This window comes from Cydia pomonella, chromosome 1, assembly GCF_033807575.1.
Source record: "Cydia pomonella isolate Wapato2018A chromosome 1, ilCydPomo1, whole genome shotgun sequence".
NCBI lineage: Eukaryota > Metazoa > Arthropoda > Insecta > Lepidoptera > Tortricidae > Cydia > Cydia pomonella.
The window spans coordinates 10,868,662-10,891,239 of NC_084703.1; the positions used below are offsets into that span (position 1 = coordinate 10,868,662).

Below are 22,578 nucleotides of genomic sequence, written 5' to 3' on the forward strand. Positions count from 1 at the left end.
GCCCGAGGAAGGGCAGAGTAAAGTTTTTATCAATCATCATCATCATCCCAAGCATACGAAGTTGCGTTTAGAAGCTAGTTCTGTAATAAAATGGCAGATTGGATGGAAACATAAAGATACAATTAAATAGTATAGAGATGAAAGCCGAGAGTAGCAGGGAAAGCGCTAATATTGTTTGTCCTTGTCACAGTCTCACATTTTTTTTATTCCCCATCGTGAATTTAGTATGATGGGCAAATGGTGGGTAAGGGTAACAAATAACCTGACCAAATTACGTAGGTTGTTTTTGGTGTTGTCAGGAATGTTAAAACGTGTTTTTAATTTTGTCGCATTAGTGTTCTGTTCCTCATGGGCGCACGTGTATAGCTCATCTGTAGGATCCTACCATCTATGGTTGGAAAATATAAGGCAAATGTCACTTTCCTACAACAGGAGCAATAAATTAAACTGTAGGCTGTACTCCTCAAACTAACCAACATTTGTACAGCGATTGCTTATGTTTAGATTTTTATTACACTTTAAAGTTTATTCCACGACGCAATGTATTGTGAATTTTATTATGTGACAAGTAACGTCAATTACAACGATGATGGTGTTAATTGAAGACAATATTTATTTTGTATGATAAATAAGAAATCTAAAGACTTCATAATTTTTTAAAGTTATTGAACAAATGTGTTTTCGTTCAAAGAGTACAATATATGTTTTAATTATTTTCTCTTGTTACAGGAAACACCCGGTAAACAAGGTTCAGTGTAGAGCTGTCTTCACAGTGGCATATAGTTCGTGTCATCCAGGATGACGCGCAGATTTGTCAAATCTAGCCTTTAATACCATGACAATACGAGTCAAGGCGCGCGTCGTCGTGAATAACACGATAATATATAGAAAGAGGAATAAGTAAGCTTAGAGTGCTCACTCCATACATCGATATTTAATAAGTTAGAAGCGAGTTTCTCGAAAATTAATTTGTAATAAAATGTAAGCTTGTATTCAGATTTAAGCGAATTTAAAACTTATTAATAATACGTTTTACGTACTCGTACCTCCCATATATCTTATTATTTAATAAGTAAGGAAACTGATGTATGAAGTGAGCACTCTAATGATAGTGGTTAGGAACACAAACGAAATAAAATGAAAATATTTCTAATGTTTTTTTTAACTCTTTTACAACATATTATCATAATAATTACTTTATTTACAGTACACTCACAGTTCAGAATGCCTTTCTAATAACAGCAATAGGCGGCCGGTAACTCACTCTTGGTTTTATTTCTAAAATGGAAGTATAAATATATCTAATTTCAGACTCGGTTATTTAAGACGAAAATGGAGGACCCTTGCGAATTGGCTTTTTCATATAAAGGTAGTCTTCTTTTTCCACTCTTTGAATATGTATTTACACTTTTTTTTTATAGTTATGCCTCTATGTTTTGTTTTTTCAAATTTTTGATTATTATAAGATATAGGACTGAGCATTTAAAAATTTGTATGAAATCTGTTTTACGCTCCTTATTTTTACAGTAATCACAAAATCGAAAAAAGTCCACCATAGATATGGTTATAATATATCAAAATATGTAAAAATATGTTCCATAACGTCAGTACCCACGAAGGAAAATGGGAACTACGTTTGTATGTAGAAGCGGCCGTCCCCTTACCTCTTAAACGTGCTTAGAAGCTTATTTGAATAAATTAAGTTAACGCGTTTGTAAAACTATACCGAGACCGGGGTGTTACGTATGAAGCTGCATGTAGCATTTGTAGGTGACGCTTTATTTAAAAACAGCGTGTCAGTAGTTTTGCTATGTGTCGTTTTTACAAAACACCCATTTTGTTTAAAAAAATATAAACTAATAGATTCAAATATATCCTGACCAGATTCTATTAGGCATTTGCCATGTTACGGATTTTACAACATATTATCATAATAATTACTTTATTTAGTGGTACTATTTTATTATACTGACAAGGAGATTCTCTGATAACAGGCGGCCACCGAGGTAAAAATGAAAAAAAAAATGTTTGTGAAAAAAAGATCAAAGATGCAAGAAAAAATATTTTGGATACAATAAAAAGACGAACGATTCCAATAAACAATGTTTTAAAATGTATTAGTCTTTGACGTGACCGGTACTGACATTGTATTTGACTATAATACATGACGTACGCACATAAAGGATGACTCATGCTAGACCGGGCTGGGGCCGGTCCGGAGCTTCCGGCGCATCATTTTCTATGGAAAGCACCAAGATGTGATCACCGATCAGCCACCGGACACCTCGGCCCGGGCACGGCCCGTGAGTCATCCTTTATTGCCATATAAAGGATGACTCATGCTAAACCAAGCCGGGGCCGGGCCGGAGCCGATCAATCACCGATCAGCCGTCATAAGCCTGTCGGACGCCTCGGCCCGGGCCCAGGCCGATCTAGCGTGAGTCATCCGGTACGTATTGTAAGCTGATTGTAGAGAAACTATCTCAGGGCCAAATATAATCTTGCATCAGGAGCATTACGTCTAATGGGATGTTTGTACGAATGGATCATTATGTGACCTAGACAATCTATGGTTCGTAACCAATGGAGTGATATACATACTATCTTAAATAATAAACTATAAATTAAATAATAAACTTAATGTACTCTCAGCAGCTGTAGAATCTGGAACAAATAAAAAAGCTCATAAATTATCAATTTATCATCTACGAGATTGAGAACATTGTTAATGGAATATTTTATACAAATACTTATGAACAAAGGATTTTTTCACAGCTGAACCTTAACATACTGAAGATGTATACATAGTTATGTGTCTGTAAGAGTGTAAGTCAAATTAAAACAACAATACCATGAGTGACTTACGAGTAGGCTACATTTTACTATTTAATAAGAAGAAAGAATAAGAAGGCCAAGGTTAAAATTGGTCGTTTTCACGACCTTTGTAATGTCAGACCGAGACAAGTCTTTAACGATGCATACGCAGTGCAAGTGTTATTTTAAACGTCAAACTTCTATATTTTTTAGAGTGAGTGAGTTTTCAGTACCCCTAGTGTAACTTTGATCGACATCATAACGTGACGAACGCGTTTGCGTTAAGTGTCATTTTGTATAGGATTTTGAGTTTCCAAAACGTCCCGCTTGGCGCGCTCTTTCGAAATTCAATACAAAATGAGACTAAACGCAAACGCGTACGTCACGTTTGGAAATCGAATTTATTTACACTAGGGGTACTGAATATACCCAATTAGCGGAAGTTATTAAGAAAAGTTAATCACTATCAGTTTTGCAACGAAATCTTTATGGGAAGCAACTTTTTGCTTTTTTACATTGGAATATCGCTTATAGTTTATGAAATGAACACAGAAATCATTTTTTTTATTGAAACTTAATTCTTAGTTATCGTTACAAAACTAACAGTGATTAACTTTTCTTAATAATTCACGCTAATTGAGTACACTATTTGTTTTCTTAAAACTCCCATAAATAACACTTGGACTGCGTGTGCCATCAAAATCGTTGCATACTTTTGGTCTGACTTTAAGTACTTTTTGTTTAGAATTGTACTTCTATTTTATGTTTTAATACCCATAATAATAAGTAATAATAAAATGATTTTATTTCGGATATCAATCCATAGTTGTTAGTTACACTTACATTTAACTTATAAAATAGTGTAAGTGAAATTACAAACTAATTTTAACCTACATATTTATTTTGCTACAGTGTGTGTCTGTATATTTAATAATTTCAGCCAATCTTACCAAATGAAGTAACAGCATTTATAGCCAAGGTGTTGTCGATTTGGACACAGATTCGGCAGCTGTGACAAGTTGTCAGGATCGCATTCGTTGCTCGGGCGACACAGACCCCCTTGCCGGGCGCACGGTTCTTCCAGATATTCTGTCGATAAACAGTTTAAAATATTATTTTATTTATAGCTTCTGGCCACATCTTCGGCTTCATAGAATGTTGATGATGATTAATAAAATCAATCTTATATCTTTCCTAAAACTATGCCCATTACGAATTTTATCTTAATTGGCTCAGCGGTTTAAGACGAAAGTGGAGGACCCTTGCGAAAGCACCTTTTCATACAAACGTAGTCCTCATTTTTCTCTCTGGATATTAACATAATTGAAAAAAATTAGACACAATTTGTTGTATATCAACGACAGATGCCCCTAGGTTTGTTAGTTCGAATTTTTAATTTTTATAAAAGTTAGGAGCATTTAAATATTTGTATGAAATCAGTTTCTTGCACCTAATTTTTACAATAATCAAAAATCAAAAAATCAAACGTAGGGGCATAATTATGTATAAATATTTTTCATAATTTCTTTACGCTTTAAGAGAAAAATGAGGACGACGTCCCCTTTCCTCTTAAAGCGTAAAGAGGTAACAGAGAGAGTGTTATATTCGCATTAAGTAGGGATAGTTTTTAATAGTATTTATAAACAGAATAAACAACAACCACATGTAAGATGAACCTACAAAACACCATAAAATCCTTCATACTTACCACATACCTATTTAGCGTAAGCATCTACTCCTAGCTCATCTCTAGAACTAGGTAGTGGAGCTAGCAAGGAAAAATGCTCCGCGATTACTGTGCTTCGTTACTCGTCTATTAGTGGATGCTCGATGGAACAAATCGACGTAAGGTCAAAGACAAGGTTTTTAGGGTTCCGTAGCCAAATGGCAAAAAGTGGAACCCTTATAGATTCGTCATGTCCGTCTGTCTGTCTGATTATGTCACAGCCACTTTTTTCCGAAACTATAAGAGTTATACTGTTCAAACTTGGTAAGTAAATGTATTCTATGAACCGCATTAAGATTTTCACACAAAACTAGAAAAAAAACCAATAAATTTTGGGGGTTCCCCATACTTAGAACTGAAACTCAAAAAATCTTTTTTCATCAAACCCATACGTGTGGGATAGTCATACAAAATGAGACTTAACGCAAACGAATAGGGGCTCTGGTCTCGTAGGTGTTAAGACAATTGGTGTGCATGCAATATACCTTCTACGACTAATATCAAATCAAGCTAATAATTTTAAGTTCAAATGCGGCTGGTTTTTTTGCAGAAAGACCATAACGTTTAACGAACATGATATCTAATTTACTTATGTTTATTTTAACCAGTTTGTAAATAAATACGACTATTAACCTCCGTACAATGCCTCGAGAATCAATCAATTTAATATTATTTTCATCATTTTAGTTATTTGCGTATGAAACTGCGGCTGGACTTGACTGACCTCGTTATAGTTACAAAAGTAGATCTCAAGAATAATATATGTAATTCGTGTCATCCACGATGACGCGCAGATGTATCTGCTACGAGTATAATGCATTATGATTTTATAAACCCTATGAAAAGGTTTTATAATATTAAAACTAGATGGCGCCATTAAATAAGAATATGCCTAAAATGATATTCTTATGCTTTAATTTGTACTTTTATGCTTATGGCCGCAATTACATTATTAACAGATATTGGAGTCATTAAAAAATGATAAACCTATGATGGTGTTATTTAACAAAATCGACGGACAGATCATAATTGTAGGATTACTGTCAGATAGGATTCCTTATACATGATCATAAATAGCAATAGCTAGATTTTATACGTACAAAGCTTAAATGGAGACATAGTAAAAAACACACATGCGGTGTTCTGACTTGAATATTTACCAGTCTCTGTTTTGATAAACTTTGTCGTTGGTTAAATTAAATGTCATATTTGGCCCAGTGCGCAATGAACTAGTGGGGAGAAGGGCAAGAAAGAAGTTCACCCACCCAGCAGTAAAATACGTAACATGTATGATATAGTTATATGGGATAGAAATTATGATGCAATATTATTTTATTTTATTTTAGTATATGGAAAACCAACAGCGCTATATATATATCTAGAACTTATTCATTCACTTACTTATTCATTATTTGGGTGAAATTAATTTATTTACAACGAGTATACGTACTACGAGTACTGGAGAGTTGCCTACCCAGTTTACGTTTAGTTGGTAACATTAATTGAATTAATTCAATTCAATCCAACTACGTAAAAGAAGATGAAGTATGTAGAAGGTAATGTAAATATTTAGTTAAGTTATGCAGGTCTGTAACGATAACCTATCTACTTCAAATTATAGGTAATTTAAAATCATAGAAAATGGCTCAAATTTATAAATAAATATTAAATTAATTTCATAAATGTTTATGTTAACTTTAGTAAGTACAGCCGGCCTAGCTAAGGTGACAATCGCTATCGCCTCCACAACTAATCGCTTTGTCTCCCTATCACTCTTCCATATTAGTGCGACAGTTGCGTTTCGATACTTTCGACCACTACGGAGCGTAAGCGATTTGCACGTTGGACAGTTGCTAAAAACAAAAAACAATTTTTTTTTGGGAAAATTTTAATTAAACTTAAAATTTCTCACCAACTGTGGTATTTACAAGATCAAATTCATTAACAATATTGTAGCGCATTTAATTTTGCTTTTTTTTTAATTATCTTTTGGGCCTTATACTTATGACTCTAAGGGAAGCGACTATAAGCGATTTGCATGTTGTACGCGGCCTGTGTAGTATACTATCTGTTACGAATAATTGTTAATTAGATTATTTGGCGAACTTTGTTTTGATTAAATCAGAGATACTTACACATATTTTTTTTTATATTTTTTTTTAACCCCCGAACGCAAAAAGAGCGGTGTTAAGTATATGTTTGACGCCAATGTCTATCTGTGTATCTATGGCATTGTAGCTCTCCAATTTCGATGCGATGTTTTTACGTGAAAGTGAGTTTTCTTGTGGTGGTTCTTATGTTTCATAAAAATAGGTCCAGCAGTTGTTAAGTGTATCAGCTCTTTTTCCGTTCCTTTTTGGCATAATGTAGGTTTTGTTGCTACATGTATAGCGTTGGGGGTTTTAATTTTTTTTTATAGTTATTTCGCCTACAGCAGTCAAATCTGCTCATTAAGTGAATTAAAAAAAAGTACATAGTTAAGGCTACAATTAGTCAAAAGTTAATTGATTCCATTGTGTAACGACATTTAAGCCATTTCTATTTAAGTTATATGTATGCATGAAAGTGTATAAGAGTGTGCTATTGACTTATAAATAAGTGTATGAATTAATTACAATACAATACAATTTAAACAGTACATTTTCGTAACACAAATGAATCAATTAACTTAAGACTAATCACAGCTACTTAACTACGCTTAATTATAGTTTTTTTTACAATTCACCCAATTGACTATTTTTCATCTTCGTGGTTGGCACTATGACGGCCTGTTTTTACGTATTTTTAGTAGGTATTTAAATAAAAGTAATCTACTCTCAAATGGTTCCTTACGTCAGTTGAGAGTAGATAGAAAACATTACATGATCAAATAATGTAGGTTAAAGTCAGGTCGTTCAGTGACAGATCCAGGCGGTTTGTTAGTTGGTTAATTTTATAACTAGGTGCACGAAAATTTACAAATTGTTTGTTTACTTTTATTTAAAGACCTAAAGATACTGAGTATAGTGTTAAGTGCATTTGCTGCTTACATTAAGTATCGAATGCTTGTACTCACACTTAGCCAAAGTGCAAACCGGCCTTTAAGTAAAAGACCTGTCATTAATGTCTCTAATTTGATATTACTATTACATTTAATTCATTGGTGCAATGCATAACCGTCATTATTACGTAAAGCTGTATAAATAACCACTTTGATACTATTCATTATATTTCTTGTATTCTGCATTCTATCTGGTTATTCGCATTTGCGCATTCACTTTGCATTTACTTATATAACTTATATTGGACACGTTTTATTCCTAATTTATGGCATCTTAAAACAATTTATTAATCCCAATCCCAACATGTGTTATCACAGAGTCAAATTGTTAATTATTAATTATTAGTATGTTAGCGTTTAGCGTTACTCGTAGTTGAAATAAATAGTGACGCGTTAAATATGAATTTTGATGAATTAAGTGTTTTTAAGGTAATGCAGAGCAGCAGATGTTGAGGAAACTTTGCATCTACTCGTAATGAACTTCCACCCTCCTATACATTGCAGTCACATAACATGGCCAAGTTTTAAGTATATACACTGAATATATTCCTAAAGTGGAAACATAATTACTTACCAAAAATGACTACATTCCCTGGTTTCGCCACAGGTGTTGGCGTCACAGTAACCAAAAGGAGAGCACAGAGCACTAGAGCTTTCAGGTACATGTTTGCTTAACGTGTAATATCAGTATTATTGAAGTTTGTGTCCGGGTGCGATGTGACAGTACGCGGGTTCTCGTAAGATTCGACCGGAGCGGCGGGGGTCGACGCTTAAATACCAGTGCGTGATTATTGCTAAACGTACGCGGCGCGGTCACGAGTAGAAGTGCCAAGTAGAAAACAAAAACACAATTACATAATGTGGGGAATCCTACACGCTCTTAGGATTTCGGGGAATTTCAGCCCTACGGATTTAATATTACTTTACGCATCCTCGTGGTATACCATATACGTTCAGATGACAACAACAATTTGTGCAACAAGAGAGGAAAGTTAGTTTTTCTTGCGAGTGTTGGTTGAAAGATTCTAATTTAGAATCTTGAGCGTAGCGAGTGACTCAAAAACACGAGATGTAAAATAACTTTGCTCTCGTGTGACACATACCTACAATTTTTCACTTCAGTAGTGAGAACATATTAAAGGTTAAAAAAATTCAACATCAAGTAAAGTTTTTATTCCTGTATTCATGGCCTTCACTAAATTAAAAAGCTACTTTGTCTCAGTCCCTGGAGTGACGAAAGTAGGCTTGTTCGAGCTGATGAGGTGAAAATCAATTTTGCTACTTCTTAAAGCCGTTTCCTAAGTATGATTTACAAACAAAAATGTTATGTGCTATATTACTCTAATATTACTTAAATGTGCAAAGAGTAAGTAAGTAAAAGGTCTAGGTCCATTTTTTGTGAAGAGTATCCCTGGAATTAGCTATCGACGGCCTTCTCGACTTGAGCAATTGGAAACAGAATCAGAGAGCTATACTAATGGTAAACTCGGACAAAACCTACTAGTTAGCTCTATTTTATGAAACTTTCCTTCCTACTCGTACTTATACTAATCAATTAAACAGACCATAAAATGACATCAAATTCACTCGATCCATATTCGATTTTTTCGCGTAGGTTGGTATATAGTATAAGTAAATATAGAAAAAGATTGAATATCATTATTATTAAATTCAAAATCAAAGCCATGTTTCCTAAGAACAGATGAGGCTATCTCTCATAGTTTCTGACTTCTCCATACTGACCGTTTTGGATTGATCACCCTGTATAGCTAGGTCTGTTCGTGCTTAAAATCATTCCGTTATAATTACGCGTCAATTAACGTGAAATAGTTAACTCGATTTATCTCATTAAGTATGTTTCATAGGAAATTATATGTAACGAAATATATTGCCCTCCTGATCTGCGAAGGACATTACAAGTACCGCTGGCGAATTTTAAAACGTACCTACGCGATAAAACAATCGCTAAAACGTGTAAACAAATACATATGCTCGTGATTTGGTACTATCGGCGACTGTATTAACTGGCGATTTGTAAACCTAATTGAAACCAAATAAGGTCCACCAATGATTATATCTATTAAGAGTGTTGCTGTTAGTACACGCGACGCAGTTTTTATGAAGGTCGTTTATAAGGTATGTTGAAGAAAGATAGGACACACCGGAATTTTTCTCGACAAGTTGGTACACATTAAGGATATATGACGCAAGAGGGAGACACTAGAAATATAGTTGAAGTTAGTAAAGATGGTAGAGATTTCTGTTGTTTCAGGTATTCCAGACAACCTAATTATGCGTAAAGTTGACTCCCGATTATGCAAAATACATCACTAGATGTCACTACAAAAGGATATAATTTTAAGGCATGAATACAACATTAAGAAGGTTATATATACCTCGTATATCAAAACCTCCTATTGAGTATTGTATTCTTTGGTCAAAACCCATCTCTATTTATAATGTTTTTGGTTGTTACCAAAGAGTAAGTATATAGGAAAAGACAGCCGTCTTGAAACATTTTAAGGAAACTAATTTCGAAGCGCTATCTCTATTTTGTGTCCGAAACTAGCTATGTATGAGTGCGTGCACATCTACGTATGCAACTTTATGTGTAGGTACTTTCGTACTACATAATATTAGGTCTACTTGGGCGGTTTACAAGTTTATTATTTGTTTGATTTCTTGTAACTTTCATAGTTGTTTTGTTTACAAGATATCAAACGAAATACTAACTTGTAAGCCGCCCAAGTAGACCTAATATTATGTAGAAAAGTTTTAAAATAATGGAATCTAAAAATATACATACTTTATAGTACTGCAAGTATAATGTTTATTGCTTTCAATTTAGTATACAAGATAGCAATAGACTAGGTGTTGTAAGTACTTGCTTCTGATTCTGTTCGGAATTGTTCTTCTTTTTACCTTTGTTCATATTTCATTAGCTTCGTCTTCTGTGATCTGTTGACTTGAGCGTATAACTGACTGGCCTAGTTCACAACTGAGCGTTTCTTCTTTGACCTTAACATCCAACTGGACTTGAATTCAAGATATTCCGGAGGTAAAATAAGGACTGGTAAAGTGCACATTAGGAGAATTTCTGGTAATTTCGTCTTGCTCTCTATAATATATAATCGATAGATGCACTCTGCCTCGTCTAACTTAGCGGAATAAAATCTTGGCAGTGTCATCGGGCATGTTTGTAGTAAACAAAATTAAAAACTCATCGCTTGTTTTCATCGCTGCATGAGCACTAAGTAGGATAGTATTTTCTTCTTACCTTTGAAAATATATAAACCTCCCGGCATTGCTTTTAACACTGTCAAAAATTTAAGCCTCCAGGTTTTGTAACATTGGATCTATTGGGTTTGTAATTTCTAATTTCCCTATTTGAATTTGACTCTTGTTTTTGCTTGCTCCGATTTTACTCTGCTCTGCACATTAAAATTAATAGAGAAATAGTAAGTTCATATCAATCATATCTCTGTTTACATTTTTTTGTCAGTAAACAACAGTTGCTATATTCTGTTTTTTTATTTCGTAGACTAAAATAACTTTTCATGTGGTACAAAGAAATGTCATATCTTACAATATGAAACGTCATTTTAGTCTACGTAATAAAAAAACAGACCTTAGGTAACAACGTTATGAATAAAGATGGGCCTTGAAGGTATATGCAACCTTCTTAAATTTGTATTCATGCCTTTAAATTGTACCAATTTTATAGTGACATCTGGTTATATAGTTTGCACAATCGATAGTCAACTTTACGCAAAAGTAGGTGATCGGATCCCATTAATAGAAATCGCCGCCATCTTTACAAATGTTAACTTCATTTCTAAGTGTCGCCCCCTTAGTTGTTACCTAGCAAAGCAACAGTTGTTTACTGTCAGACAATAAATGTCGTCTTCTTTCGGATCCATTTTCATCAAAACTACATAACCCATTAATATTCTTAATCAAAGAGGAGATTGCGATATCCTACCGTCGGGATTGTGAAATCATGCTCGCCTGAATTCCTAGTCATTCAGGTATTCCGGGAAATGAAATTGCGGACCATACAGCTAAACCGGCCGTAGCATGTGGGGACAAAATTCCTTTCAAAAATTGTGCTTTCGACCTGCTCTCTCTTCCTAAAAAAATCTTTATAAATCTTGGAACGCCCGTTGGCATGTATCGAATAGGACTAAGGCTAAAAATTATAGGTTGTTGCAGCCGGACGTAGGGCAAAAACCCTGGTTTTATAAGTTTTTCTTGAGCAAAAGGGCGACTTCAACTATTATCCGTATGAGATTAAATCACTGCCTATCCCTAGTTCACCTATCTAAGATGCATTATCGGGACACATCCTTATGTGAGTGTGGCCTGGATGATGGAACCCTGAACCATATTTTCCTGAATTGCCCCCGTCTTAATCATTCTCATTTGTACTCTGGTCTCATTTTTCAAAAAATCCCTCTTCCGACGCATATATGCCCTCACTTTTAACTCATAATCCCTCTGTATTTCGAATCCTTTCAAATTTTATCAATATTAACAATTTAAAATTGTAACTATTACCTGCTCCTTAATCTGACCAACACTTTCGTGTTAAATTCCCAATCCCGTTTTATGGGGAAAAATTATACTATATTGACGTGATGCTGGCAAATGCCTCCGTGGCGATAGCCATTAAAAAAAATGTCGTAAACAAATATATGGGCTAATTTTTTATATATTAATTCATCAGCTACAAGAAAGACCCGAATCACGATATCATTACTCATGTGACAATTTTAAAGAGTATCTGGAGCGAACGGCAGATCGTAATGTTCCTGTGTAATGTTTTGACGGTAGTCACATTACTCGTAAACTAATAGATAGTTAGATAGGTTCATTAAGTTTCTTCTGAAGCCCGAAGGCCAACTGTACAGAAATACGAGTCCCGCGTAGCGATACAAAGATTTTCACGTTTCACAATGTGCTTAGTGACGATCTGCCTGATCTTACGATCGGCCGCCGATATCCATAACGAAGTATAGTACAGAGCCTTTGTTTTTTATTGTTCTACTCTTCGATTTTTACTTCCGTTACTACTGTGAAACCGACAATGCACATTTTAAGTGGTTAAAGCTAGGACTGAAAATTTAAGCACCTGTTCTTCAAATGTAGTACCTAGAGAGAGATCAACTGTGGAAGGATGTTTCCAAATCTATTTATTCACGTTAACGACTTCTACATGGACGAAGTCACGGTTTATCTAACAAAAATATATACGCGATCTTGTATCTAATACAAATGGCATTACGGCCATTTATGTGTAATTTGGTGTAACGGGTTAGACACGCACCAAGTACCTAGGCCCATCGGCTTCTTAGAAATTATATTGACGCAATCAATTCGACCTATGTGTGTTACGACAATGCGTCTCAATTATTTTCATGTTTGATCATGACCTTGCCACAATTTGTTTATCGCCGCTGCCTGACCCGCTGGCGACCCCACACATGTGACGACTATTTTGTATGAGGTAAGCATGATCGAGCTGTCGTTCCAAGAATACCAACTATTTTTGTGGTACTAAATTTCACTTTAACCTATTTTTTTGTGTTTACAAGAAAGTGTCCAGATACATTTTACTGATTGTGCAATATCTTACTGCGTAGTTAAGTTACCTACTTGCTTAACATTAGATAAATATAAAAGTCAAGCTCCGTTAATAACAGCACCTACCTATTTTATCTAGAATTTAGTCTACTTACCTCGTTGTGCCTTTCAAGGAAACGGTTATTACAGGAAATAAGTGAGTGCAGACAAGTCACTAAGTATGAGCTGCAATTAAGAGTCTCACGAAAGCATAAAGTTATTGGAATTAAGTAAAACTAATTACGATTATTTATCTATTCAATCAAAATATTACTATATCCAAATAGAGCGCTAGATGAAACTATACTATTTTGTCGTTAACAGAATCGTCGTCACTTCTAATCGAGTTAAAGCTAATACAGATACCAGGGTACCATCAAACTGATGTGATGATAGAGCCAGAATATCTAAATTGGAAGTTTTCGGTAGGTACTAGTACATCCCTCATTAATATGAATCGTTCTGAGAAGTCCAATTCCTTAGAATTAGGGTTTGCTACCGGGAAATACCGGAACCGAAAGTACCGAGAATTCCCGGGATTTAGAGCCAAGCAAAACCGGGATTTCAAAATTAAAATCCCGGTACTTTCGGGATTTTCGGGACTAACATTTCCGGTACAATATTAGACTTTCCTTTTTTCCTGGTAATTTCGTCTCGCTCTCTAGCTCCGTAAACAATTCGCTCCAGATATTCTTTCAAATAAACACATGAGTAATGATATCGTGGTTCGAGTTCTTTTTGTACTAATGAATTTCAGGCATAGGACGTATGTCTTGTCTACGCACGTACCTCCATAGATACTCTACCTCGTCTAACTTAGCGGAATCAAATTGCACAAATCTCGGCAGTGTCATCGGACATTGTTTGCCGTAAACCAAATTAAAATAATCATCGCTTGTCCTCATCGTTACATGAGCGCTAAGGAGGATGGTATTTTCTTCTTACCTTAGAAAATATCTAAACCTCCCGGCATTGCCTTGAACACTGATAAAATTTTAAACCTCCAGGTTTTGTAATATTGAAACGATTAGGTTTTTTAATTTCCCTATTTGAATTTGACTCGTGTTTAATGCTTGCTTCGATTTTACTCTGCTCTGCACTTTAAAATTAATAGAGAAATAACAAGTTCATATCATCATATCTGTCTACATTTTTTTGACAGTAGACAACAGTTGCTAGGTAACAACGTTAAGAATAAAGATAGGTCTTGACATACGAGGTATATGCAACCTTCTTAATGTTGTATTCATGCCTTTAAATTGTACCAACTTTATAGTGACATCTGGTGATGTAGTTTGCATAATCGGTAGTCAATTTTACGCAAATGTTATCGGATCCCATTAATATAAATCGCCGCCATCTTTACTAATGTTAACTACATTTCTAAGTGTCGCCCCCCTGATTCGTGCTCCGTGTGTGGCCCCTATATACTTACTTTACTCATTTAAAACTCTATATTTCACTATCTATGATAATTTTTAGCTGGCCGATGTGCTGTCAATTTGATGGCAGGCAAGTGGCTAATTGACATCATTCAGAATCTGTGTCACATTATTATGATTGTGAAATTAATGCCGTAATATCCTTCAGCACTCCTAAAATATTATAAAAAATATACTAACATGTAACTTTTCTTACAAACCCATATTTTGATTCTAAAGTTGGAATCATGGCAGTCATATTATTCAATAATTAGTTCTTGGTGAGCGGTTCCTTGACTTCGGATGTTCGGATGAGGAAGTTTGATACAGTGTCGTTTGGTAATTAATATTATTTGCATCGTAATTGTATGTAAATAATATTCTGGCTAAGCTTAGAAATGTAAAAAGTATTTAAAAATGACCCTTGTCGTACGGTTGTTACTATATTTTATAGAGATCATTGTGTATCTGGTGGTGACGCGTCGAAAAATGTTGTGGGGAAGCTGCAGCTAATTTTGCTTACCATAGGTAGAATGTGTCTACTTTGCTCTCCACTGGATTATTGTGCTCCAACAGTTTTTATACACGGTGTAACACGAGGAATCCGGAAGATTTATACAACGCATTTCTGAGGCAAAAAGAAGGAAAAAAGGTTATGTGAGTTTAGGTCAATTAAGCCAAAAAACTTTTTTTTAAATGTATTTGTACATAAAAATCAAATGTAAATGTCTCACATAAAATATTTTTTTTAAATTATTCATTTGTCACTTCTATAAATCTATCAATGAGGATACTTAATAGACTACGTGCCATGGTAGCAACATCGCCATCAAAAAGGCTTTTAGCACTAAGTAACAACAAACATATATCTTTTTTTATTGGCATTAACTCTGAAACTAGGCGAATATCAGAAAAGTTTAGTATAGGAAATTTTTGGCCTTTAACCTGCTGAACGCCAAGAGCACCTAAAGGCGTCGTAACTTGTCGTGCCCGCAGCGCGAAGGACAACTATAGGTGTTATGGCGGACGATGTCTAAGTAACCTTCCCACTTTCAAGTAAGATTTACATGAACTCCCTTGCGCTCGGGAGCTTGGCGTTTGAGTGATGTTTGTGTTTATAACATAAAGCGGTCAAAATGTTAAATATGATCAGGAATACACTATAGAAATCTTTCAGGTTCCTCGTGAAACACCGTGTATATCATATCTATACCACCAACTGATTTAAGTGTTACATACGTAGGTATGTACAATATAATAATCTAATAATTTAATATAAATTTAATTTTTTGGAACACAGCAGGCACATTTTACATTATTTTTGCTTCATAAGTCACAGTAAAAATACTCTATATGGATGGTTACTCTAAATAACCCTATATGGATGATTTATTTAAATCTAAAATAAATAAATGTCATATACGAAAGAAAAAGTACCCAAGGCTGGAATTGTACCAGCGTTCTCTGCAATCGCGGCAGATACCTATTAAAACCGCTCGGCCACTTGGGTCACGGCGGCATGGGTCGAACTACGCGACGTTTATGACATTTATTTCAGTTTATAATTTATATTATACACCGTGTTTTTATTGAATTCCGTTAACTTCGGGGTATGTGTAAGTTAACGTTTAAGGAAACTAAATATGTTAACGGCACCAATAATGGGACATTTAAGAGAAAATTTTGAGTATTTTTTATATTTGACCGACACCTGTAAAATGTCTACTATTCCTATTCATCCTTTATGTTTTCTTTAATGAAGCCACTGAAATTGGTTTTAATATTATTAACAAATTATTCTCTAACTAACAAATATCAATGAAAAAATAAACTGAAGCAGCCCTTTATGGTTCTTATTTATGGTAAAATGTTGCCAGCGTTTAAAAACTGATGGTAAATACTTGTTTTACGGGACTTGTCTATACCATCCCATTACTGGTGCCAGAACCATCATAGTTTACTATAGCATTGCTAACTTAATTTTTTTTTTTTTTTTTATAAAAGTAATTAAATGGTTCATGTAACACAGGCATTACATTTAACTCAACCAAACAATTGAAAACTGTGACATATCAATGTCTTTCGAACATCGATCATTCGAGATAGTACTTACGTTTAGTACCAAATATATATAAACTCGTACTAAACACTAATCAATATAAATAAATAAATAAATAAATATTATAGGACTTTATTACACAAATTGACTAAGTCCCACAGTAAGCTCAATAAGGCTTGGATATGTAAACAATGATTGATTATCTCCGAAATGCAGTCAATTAGAATACCGTTATACTTAATTTAAGCTCAGGAATTCACCCTTAAAATTAACGGAAATAAAAAACACATTAAATTATTTCCTATTATTTTATTATTTAGTGTCCTCATAGTAAATTCCGTTAACGTAAATTTTCGCAAATTTGTAGTTTTGTTTTTATTTTTCATACAAGTTTATTAAATGCCGCATGTTGAATGAGCGATGTTGTAACTTGTAACACAGGCATAAATTGAAAAAGAACTATGACATATCCATGTCATTTCAAACACCGACAATCCTGTGTAGTATAGGTAAAAAACTTAAGTAAATCACCTGTTGTATGTAGTTGTGACGTGTTCGAATAGACAAAACCTGTTTAAAAACACACACACAAACAAAACAAATGTGTATTCGAACACGTTACAACTACATATAACAGGTGACTTACTTAAGTTTTTTACCTATACTTGCGTTTAGTAGCAATGTATGAACTCGTACTTTAGAGGAAAGGGGACGGCCGCTTCTCCATACAAACGTAGTCCAGAGTTAGCACCCTGGATATTTACATTAAGAAAATTATTGTTATACAATTAACTGAATATATTAACCATAGCTATAGGAGCAAAAACAAATTTCATACAAAATTGTAATAACTAAAAATTCGAAAAAAATCTAACGAAAAGGCATAGCTGTGGTTGATATAAGTACATCAAAATTAAATTAAGTATGTCAAAATATTTTCAATAATGTTAATATCCAGAGAGGAAAATTGGGACAACGTTTGTATGTAAAGGCGATTTCGGGGCGGCGATCGTCCACTTTTGTCTATATACTTAATCAATATGTAATCAGGCCGTAAGGCAAGTGTATACGCTTGTAAACGTATTAGACAAAAAAAAAACTATTTCAAAACCGAGGTAATTTAAATAGTGGTGTATGACATAAATTAACTTACGGTGTACTTACTTGTAGGTAGGTATACCTAGTACAGGTACCTACCTACCATTGGTATGTACAGTTGTGTGCAATATAATAGCAGTACACTTTGCGACGAAGATCGTCTTATAGAAAAGTTTATTTTTTTCTGGATGACTTGGGTTTAGATGTAAAGCTTTGATTGGAAATAATAGGAAAGATTCTAAATTACAATTATAGTACACAATTGTATTTTTTTCGTAGGGTTTTACGTTTTTATAGGAATTTCCGCAACTTAGTAAAAACAGCCGATTTTCATGATATTTTTTTTTACTTTCAATATCATTTAAGTAAAGGTTACAGTTAATTTTGAAATAATATCAAGTAATGCAGAATAATTATATAAAAAGATACAATATTATTGATCTAAAGTTATAGTTTTCACTTAATTTACATTTTCTTATGTACTGCTATTATATTGCACACAACTGTACATACGAATACTACCGTTACATTCATTACGAAAATTATTTCGATGGCTTGAATATTTAAAATTCGAAAAAGCAATAAACAACAAATTATGTAATAAATGTAGTTAAGTAGTTATTTTTTTATTTACAGTATCATGCCAGAATATTCCCAATCTCGAGATGGACATTCATTTTTCAAGAATATTGATGAATCATACTCTAGAAAACTATTTTTCAATTTGAATGAAATACAACCTGTCGGGTTAGGCGTTTGTCATCCCAAAGAGATAAATTTATATAAGAAATGGAAACAAGGTCGAGAAAGCTCATCTCAAGCAGTTCACTATTCCATCGGAGGGAAGAGCAGCCACATCAAAAGGTTAAAATCTGAATCCATTCAATCGGCACCATTCACCTTGTCAACGAAGAAACGCCAACCAGTAACACACCAAAAAGGTAGAAAACAAAAACTAATCAGATGCAGAGCAGCCGAGATGGAAATTTTAAGACAGTCATTCATGTCTTCCAGCACAGTCACGTCTAGGATCTCTACAGCTGATTCGTCTTATCTGTTGGGTAATTTTGCTCCTATAAAATCATGTTCCTATTCTGTCACCGCTTTGCCAGTTTATTCACTAGCAGACAGTCGTAAACCTTATTTAATAAGTTGTGCCGGATCACTTAATTTACATGAAAATTATACAATTAAAACAGAAAAACCAAATAAAGTCTACGAACTTGTTTCACAGGAATCGATTATCAGTAACTCATTTTCAGATCAAAGTTTTCACCAAGTTTCGATAAATGATAGGGACAGTAAAAGACAGTACACCTATGGGCAACAAAGGCTTAAAAAAATACAAATAAAGAATTTACACCGAAAGCAAAACTCGAATTCTGGCTTTATAATTGATAGCCCTTATGATAACGTTACGCAGACTCATACTCCAGAAACCATGAACACACCCTACGCGAAAACAGTAGCCGTATACACTGTGTTTAACCAAAAGCCCACTAAGAGAGAGCCAAGAAGTACTTTGGGATCAAACGCTTCTTTTAATATAAAATTTTACCGTAGTATGGGTGACGGACGACAAATGTACGGAAATAATGCTCCTTATGTGCCTATACCAAGAAATTACTCGCCTACCAATATGGCAAGAATGGGACGTGATGAAGATGGTTGTATTTGTATGTATATTCCCCAGCAACCAGATTATGAACGTTACCAAATGGGTAATTATGGAGGCGGTGGATTTTTGAAAAGGTACTTTCGCATATTGCTAAAGGAACAGAAAAGATGTTTATGTGGTAAAACGCGTTCCAAGCCCAAACCATGTTCTTATGCGAGTTGCAGTGCTAACTATATTCCACCAACCCACATGGATTATCAGTATAGGTATAATAACGCCAGTAACAATTTTCGCGGAAACGATGTATCATGTCAATGCAAGTGTAAAGAAAGGCGAGACCACAGACCAGATAGAGATATTTTTTGTAAAGATAGAGGAATCACTTGTTGTGTTCCCAAGTGTCCAGGAGTACAAAATAATAACAGTAACCCTAACCCTAACCCTAATACGAACATTGCAAACGTCCCAAATGGCCAAACAAAAGGAATGCCTGACAAAGATGCAGTTAATATTGGATCAAACTTTAGTTTTCAAGTAGGTGTTTACAAAAGATGTCTCGATAACCGACCCGCGCCCTACAGTAACCCAAATCCCAGTAATAATTATTCTTATAATAATAATATCCCTACCAATTACCTCGATAACCTACCTGCGCCCTACAGTAACCCAATTCCAAATAATTATTATTCTTATAATAATAATATGCCTGCCTATGATCCGAAAATACCTTACATGCAAAGCGTGCAACCATCCATAGATAATTGTGGCTTTTGTTGTAACGAAGCTCCTTCGTACCGTGAACCCAGGTCAGCGTCCGTTTTCAGTATTCTGCTTAGAAGTCGTGAACCAAAACTTGAGTCCAAGTCTAGCGACATGCAGAGCACAGACCTCGGTGGGGAAAATGACTGTTGTTCACAGTGTAATTCTAACAAGAAAGCACCATCATCATCATGGAGTGATTTTATAAAATCGCAATTCGAAAGAAATGATATATGTTGTAATAATCAACCTATGTCATACTGTAAACCTAAAAAGAATAAAGCCGTGCGTTGCCGTTGTGATAAAAAACCAAAGTTAATAGGATGTACCGATCAACAGAACAGTGTAGGAATTATTTGTTCTCGAAGCACATCAAGTCAATCTGCATCTACGGAACAAAAACCTAACAAAGTAAAGAACTCTGGGTGTAATTGTTTTAATGAACCTGAAGGCATTCTTGCTCCGTGCACTAAAAAAAAGAAAATTTGTTGTCAATGTGATCTCTTTGGGACCAAAAAATCAATAAAAAAAAGTCGCAAATGTTTTAGAAAAAAAAGTCGCAAATGTGGGAGTAAAAAAAGTTGCGAATGTTGTAGTACAGAATGCTGCAAATCTAATATGGAATGTAGCAAATGTTGTAGTAAAGAAAGTTGCAAATGTTGTAATAATGAATGTAGCAAATGTTGTTGTAAAGGAAGTAATAGCAAATGTTGTAATAAAGAACGTAACAAATGTTGTAGTAAAAAAAGTCGAAAACGTTGTTGTAAATGTAAAATTCTTAAAAGAAAAAAATGTGGTTGTAAGAAAGATCCAACATTTTTTAAGATTCTGCGGGCAGTGAGTACGTTATTACAAAAAGAAAACGAAGGTGGTTGTTGTCGCTGTAAAACCTCTGACGCTAAGAATACATACGATAAGAGTTGCTGTTGCAATAAAACTTCTAAAACTAAATGTAGAAGTATAGTTCGACCAATGAGTATGCTTTTACAGAAAATTTGCAATAGATGTAACCTCGCCAAAGGGAGCACTTGCAAATGTTCCAATCAGAGCGGAGAATTCGATTATAAAAAAGTGTTAGACAGTATAAAGATGAATGAGCAAGCCAAATCGCAACGATGTTTATGTGGTGATTCTACTATGAAAAAGATTTTTAACTCTCAATTGGTGGCTCCCGAACCAACGCAGACTAAAGCGCAACAATGTAAATGCCTCAAAAGTTCCAATATGAAAAAAAAGTTTGGCAGGTTGTTATTATACAATACTGTACAACCAAAACCAATAAGCTGTTCAGGTGTGACGTACGATCAAAATTCAAGAAGCATTGGAACCGGCGAAGACGATTACCGTAAAGTCCCGCCTTGTCGCCGCGCCCGAGTACAGGACGGGAGCCAGGGCGATGGCTTCGCTTTGAAAAAACTTGTGTCGAAATTAATTAATCCCGAAAAATGTTGTACTAGAATGCATTACACTGCGTTTAATCCTCAGAATCAATGCGAAGCCGGTGTACAGCACATCGGAAGGGTCGGACCTGATGAAAGAGCAGGAAGAGAAACAATCTGTAGAAATCAAGGCGTCGAGTGTCCAAGATCTAAACCATTAACAAGGAAAGACTGTGAAAATGTTGCAAATGCTTGCCCTGCTTCGCAGCAGGATTCTGACCGAAGAGCTGTGCGTCTTGGATCGAGTTGTAGCTTCTGCCTTGAGTTTTACAAAGGTGCGCCCCCACCAAAGAATCTTCCAACCTGTCCTCCCACAAGGTCAGCCCCTCCAGCCCTCCCAACAAGGTCAGCTCCGTGCGAGACAGCTACGAACAGCGCATTTCCAGAGGGGGACAATACTTGCTGTCCAACAAAGACACCGTGCCCACCTCGGCAACCCATTATGAAACAGGCACTTTCATACTTAATATTGACTCAGAAAAAGCGCTTGAGAAGTAAGTTTACTACAACCTGTCAAAAATGTAATAAGTGCGTTAAGGTTCCTCTTATCAAAAAGGGTTTCGCCCAATTAATTTTGAAGGACAAAAAACCAGTAATAAACTTAAATGATAGAACCTGTCAAAGAACGAACACCCTCCAGCCGAACCGTAAACTTATAGTACGTAAACCGGCCGCCGGAGCCAAGAGAGGTAAGGGAGGCCTTGGTAATAGTCGTAATTGTGACCCTTATGTATGTTTAAAGCGAATTAATCAGCGTAAATGTTGCAATGCAAAATGAATTCAACTACTGAATACAAACTTCAAAATCCTTAGTTATTTCGATATTAGGTCAGTCAGAAAAACTATTAGCTTAGTATCTCTGCATATAAAAATGTATGTAACGGTGCTAAGCTAATACCTAGTTTTGCTGTCTGTACTTAGTCTAACTAGTGCAGTTTATAACCGGTCGATATTTGAATTTTATTTTCTATGGTTGAGTTTT

General features: G+C 34.9%; 1 protein-coding gene across 1 annotated transcript in view; it reads left to right on the forward strand.

The window, feature by feature from the left end:
* The first annotated feature begins 14,734 nt into the window (after nucleotides 1–14,734).
* LOC133533659 (uncharacterized) overlaps nucleotides 14,735–22,578 on the forward strand; it is a 32,271-nt gene continuing 24,427 nt past the window's right edge. Inside the window, exons 1-2 of the mRNA XM_061872791.1 lie at nucleotides 14,735–14,962; nucleotides 18,417–18,865. The gene's annotated coding sequence lies outside the window, so the exon portion shown is untranslated. The remainder of the gene's footprint in view (nucleotides 14,963–18,416; nucleotides 18,866–22,578) is intronic.